The sequence below is a fragment of the Gossypium hirsutum genome, chromosome A13 (assembly GCF_007990345.1).
Source record: "Gossypium hirsutum isolate 1008001.06 chromosome A13, Gossypium_hirsutum_v2.1, whole genome shotgun sequence".
NCBI lineage: Eukaryota > Viridiplantae > Streptophyta > Magnoliopsida > Malvales > Malvaceae > Gossypium > Gossypium hirsutum.
In genome coordinates this window covers 57346665-57352623 of record NC_053436.1, presented here as the reverse complement: position 1 = coordinate 57352623, position 5959 = coordinate 57346665, and positions in this window count along the sequence as shown.

Sequence of the window (5959 nt, the reverse complement as noted above, 5' to 3'; positions counted from 1 at the left end):
CAAGGGTGAATTATTTATACTTAGACCAAAGTCTCAATACTTTGAATATTTTTATTGAATTGTTCAACTACGAAGCTCAAAATGATTTCGATACAACATAGTGTATTGATACCTAAGCAATAGCATTGATAATTTAGAGTTAGTATCGGTACCTGGGCCTAATTTATGTAAAATGTGATTTTTAGAATGAATTTTTATGAAAAAATTTTACCTGATTTATTCTAATTCATTATTAATATGAAAATGGCATATTAATAAGTTTAAGGTATGATTGGAAAAAGGATTCTAACAAATGAATTTAGCTAGGAACACTCTGGCACCAAATGTGATATTCCTATATTTGACTAGGTAGTCGGGTCGGGTATAGGGGTGTTACATATGTTCTAACACCTCTCACCATCTCCGTCACTGAATTAAGGTTACAGGAAATTACAACCATTAACAGAACAAACATAGATTATTTCAATTCAAAATTTTACTTTTAAATCGTTATCAATAATTTCATTTAATGAACATGTTATTCAATGTAACAGCCCTAATTTGACCCTAGTTGGGAAGTGGTTTTGGGACCACAAAACCGAGTCATAAAAATAATTAACCGTCATATTCTATGTTTATTTTATGTGAATATGAATGTGTGAAAGTTTCATGCATTAATTTTGTCATCAGTATGTGAAATTTTGAAGAAGGGACTTAGGTGAGACTTTTGTGAAATAGGATAGGTAACTATAAAAGGATCTAATTGTGCATGAGGTTAAAAAAATGTACTTGCATGTCAATTAGTCAAAATTTTTGTTAGTGGCCGGCCATGTTATGGATTTATGCATAAAATAATTATTTTTGCTAATAATTAATATTACAAAAATGAAATAATGAATAAAGATTAATAAAATATTTGGGTGAGTGGGAGGAGAAACCAAAGTTGGTTCATCCTCACTCCACCATTGCCGTAACTTGAGATTAGAAAGAAGAAAAAATTTTCTTTGTTTGATTTCGGCTTGGAGAATATTTAGAAAGTGGTAAGTACTTTGAAATTCTTGAAAATTTATGTATAATTTTGGTGATTTGTTCAAATTCTATTCATTCCATGAGTTAAATTTTTGGTTGTTTGGAGGTTTGATATTCGGCCAAGTAGTTTGAAACTCTTGGTAAATATTTTTCTTTCTTTCTTTATGTCATTAAAAGGGATGGTATATTAGGATATGAAGAGTGATAAATTGTTGTTAACTTGAAGGTTGAGATTAGTGTATGTTTAGAGGGAGGTGCCGGATGTTTTAAAAAAAATGTGTAATTGAGGTTATAACATTCGGTTAAGTAATATGGGTGCTAGCAAATTTAGTATATTGTATAGTTATTAATTGTCTTGTATTAGATGCTTTTTGAAGGCTAATAAATGGCTAATAAGATGTTGTTAGGAAATTTTAGTTAGCTATGTTGAAGCATTCGGTATTTCCTATAATAATAGGTATAAGATTAGAAATTATAGTAAGTAAGTTGTAATCCTATAGGAGCAAGATAGAATCGGTTATTTAAGTAATGGAGTGAATCGGTCATGGTGTGGCATAGATAAAACCAATATGAAATGGTTACATTGATCATGGAATGAAAATCTTTTTATAGAAGTTAAATTTGTTTGATTAGGGCCGAATGGGGTTTATAAAGTAATGACATGTTAAATATTTATTTATGTGAATTCGAGGTTGTGCATAAGACTAGTAATCATTCAATTGTGATAGTCACACATAGGCATAGATATACGAATTCCTTGTGTATGTACCTTGAGTCGTAGAGGCGTTTGGATACATATAGTTAAACTTGTGTATATAAAGCATGGTAAGTTATGTAAATTTTGGTTTGTGTATGCGAAATAGATGTCGGTGTAATAGGCATAAAATAATAACAACAATCGTAGCCTATTCTATAAAACATATTATGTTTCTAAGTTATATGATTGTTTATTGTGACTACTAAACTAAGAAGTAAAGCTGAGTAAATAATTTAAATAAATCTATTTGTTTTAATTAAGCTCAAGAGCAAAAGGGGTTTAAATCAAAAAAGGGAAAGGAGAAAGCAGTCGAGTAGATAATCCGCAACGGTTCAAGCATCCGAGGTAAGTTTTAAGTGGTCACCTTTGAAATATATAAATGATAATGTCTTAGTATGAATACATTAGTTGAATCGTAATCTTTGGTCCCACTTGTAGTAAATTATGTGATAAATGATTTATATGTATGCCATATAGATGAGTGATCACTATAAGTTAAGATTAAATGGTGATATGATTATATATATATGTATATATTATTATCTGTGTGGGATTTTTGAACCGAAATGAAAATGGTCATATTCATATGGAGCTTGTATCTGAATGTAGTAAATGACTGCTAATGTAGTAAGTTGAATGGGATGTGTGAGTATATAATTAAATAGGCAAAATTTATGTGGTATTATATCCGGGTTAAATCCCGCAGGCTTAATGCTGGTATTATATCCAGACTTATAATCCGCAGGCCTAGTGCTGGTAATAGATATCCGGGTTAAATCCCGCAGGCTTTGTGCTAGAAATTGGAAACGGGTTTTAAAAAAACCTAGCAGGCTTAATGCCGGTGATTTGAGTAAGATTGTGATTTCGAATGTTCGGAGGAAACCACCATTGAAATTGTTCAATGCATTAAGTTGTTCAGGTATGTGTTATATACCTGTATATGTTAGATTGATCGGAATTGAATCATGAATGTCAAATGAGAAGTATATGTAAAAATCTCATATGTGTATTTGATTATGGTGAAAGGTTACATGAGATGCTTTTCGAATTCTTATGATCTTATTTTTAATTTCAATAATCGATCTATAAGTAAATTAATGGTTTGCATTGCTTAAAACTTACTAAGCATAGTAATGCTTACTCCGTTACCTTAATTCTCTATTTTGTAGATTTTGTTCGTCAGCTACGGTCTTGGAAATGTCAAAGTCGAAGTCATCCACACTATCTAAGCCCCTTTTTGGTACTCTTTCAGTCGAACTTTGATAATGGCATGTATAGGACTGACCTTTGTTGTTAATTAAGTATCTTTTGGTAATGTATATTCGTATAGCCATGCGAAAATGGCTTGTATATGTTGAGTATGGCATTATAATCATTTTGTATATATATGGTCTTATGATATGGTTATTGAGTGGTATGGAAATGCTTGGTAATGATTAGCCATTGGAATGGCTAATCATGATCATAATTGGTGCTATGTATGTCAAATTGCTAGCTAATCCATGGAAACCATGAAATAGGTAAAATTTACCACAAAATATTTTTCAGACAGCAGTCGTGAAGTGAGTCTGAAAATCACTAAAAATAGCAGAAATGGAATTAAATAATGAATAAGTTATGGAATCGAAGCTTGATGAGTTTATTTTCATATGGAAGAAACAAAACAGATATATGAGCTATATTTTATGAGATGTTTAAATTTTTGTGAAACAGAGCCAGAACGATTTTTGGATCCCCTATTATAACTTTGAAAATTCACCATAAATTTTACAAAGATAATTATAAGTCATGATTTATATGTACAGATTCATTATTGAGTCTAGTTTTATTAGAGACAAACGGCATAGTCATTGAAGCTCTGTACAGGGAGATATCTAATTCGTAATACACAGAGGTCAGAGTAGTCGAACCCCGAAACAGGGGAGACTTTAACTAATAAACTGTACTAATTGGCCTGACCAAAAATTCTAGAAAAAAATTTGTAGATAGATATATGAGTCTAGTTTCAGGAAAAATTTAAGGAACTGAATTTCGAGTTTTGGAACTCGAGATATGATTTTTTAAGTGACTGTGATGCAGTTAGCCAGCTTGTCTGGAAAAATTTTAAAATGAATTGTGTGAGCTGGGTAAGTAATGAAGTAAGTCCGTTAACACCTCGTGTTCGACTCCGGCAACGGTCTCGGGTACGGGGTGTTACATTCAAACTAAAATGAGACTTAAATCGAGCCTACAAATAATAAAAATGATTGAGAAACAACCAATGATTAAATTGAATCAAAATCTGAAAATAGGATAAAAGTTGAAAACATGTGTCGAAACTATTTTTTTGAAAACGGTCGACTTTTAAAAAATGAAAATGGAGTCGCCACAGATCTTTTTTATTGAGGTGTGATCGGATCATCTCGTAATGTGATTGTTTTAAAAAGAATGTTTTGATTTACTAAAACAACGATTTTGGTCTATGAAATTCGAGAAAATGGGTTCGAGAGTCGGTTACATGCGAGGAAGGATTAGTACCCTCGTAACGCCCAAAATTGGTACCTAATTGATTAATTAATGTCTTGATGTCGAAAGTTGAAAACTCGAAAGGAATTTAAAATACGATCCCTCTTTTTATTAATGTTAATTAAACAAAAATGCTTGGATAAATCGAAGCAGATGCTAAAGACCTTCTTGTCCCGAAGTAATAAAATGTCAGATCTAGTACGTTAGGACACGACATTTTAAACCCTCGAGAATAAGCTTTTCTTTTGATTTTCAAAATTCATGCATTTTAATTTTAAAAGGATATTCGATCATTTGGGTCAAACAAGAAAAATCGAAACCCAATACGTTAGGGCACGATATCTCGAATTCCAAACACGGAATATTGTCTTTATTAAAAATCTTTTTTTATGAATGATAGCGAGTATAACACTTAAAAGGTGTGTATTTATGTTATTTAGAGTAAAATAAAACGATCTATATTGGATATAAAAAAATTAAACGTGGCTTCGAAGTGATTTTAATGAAGCGAGATGGAGTGATAGTATCGAACATAGCAGTATAATTTACGAATAAAAATGTTACACCAATAAATGACAATAATATGAAAATACGAATGAATGAATGAATTATAATATACATAATGGTAATAATCACAACACACGTTATCTTAATATCAATATTAATAATCAAAGAAAACAAAACAAAACAATATATAAAACAATTAAAAGTAAATAATATATAAAAAGTTTGAAACAAATAACATGAAAAAAAAATTGAAATAAATAACACAAAAAAAAGTTCAAAATAAACAATAATTAACAAAAAATTAACATAAATAAAATACAAAATAGCTTGAAATAAATAATCTAAAGCAATTTAAAATAAATAATATATAAAGCTTTTTTTAAAAAAGAAATAATATGTAAAAAATCTAAAACAAATAATATATATATGAAACAGTTTTAAAGTAAAATAATATATAATGCAGCTCAAAATAAGTAATGTATGAATCAATTTGAAATAGATAATATTTAAAACAATTTAAAATAAATAATATAAATATTTTAATATAAAATATATATAAAAATTTAAAATAAATAAAATAGTTTAAAATAAATAATATATATAAAACTTTTAAAATTAATAATAAAAAAATAATCGACAAATTAAAAAAGGGGTTACAATTCAACAGATTAGGGATTAAATTAGAAGAGAAATGAAAATTTAAAGTAAAAATTATAACAAAATAAACGAATGAGGACTAAAATAAAAACGTGAAAAGGCAGAGGACCAAATGGGCAAAACAACCAATTCCTGGACACATGTCCATTTTTCAAAGCGCTAGTGGGTCAGGGGTTCATTTGAAAGGCGCAAAAAATATGCGGCCAAATTTAATAAAATAAAAGAGTGAATAAAAGGACCTTATTGGAAAAACTATAAAAAATAGAAGGGCTAAAGAAGTAAATAGCCCATTTAAACAAAACACACGGATCCCAGGGTTAAGGGTCGAGTAATTGGGTTGAGCCCCCCAAAACGATGTCGTTTTGGGTGTTGGGGGCATGATCAAAATGACGCCGTTTTGATACTGCTATTTAAGCCCAAAATTTTTTTAATACTTCATTTTCAGCCTCCCTTCTCAAAAAAAATCAGAAAAAACCCCTCCAAAAACTCTCTCAAGCCTCCCCACATCTGGCTTGGGCTCCAGCA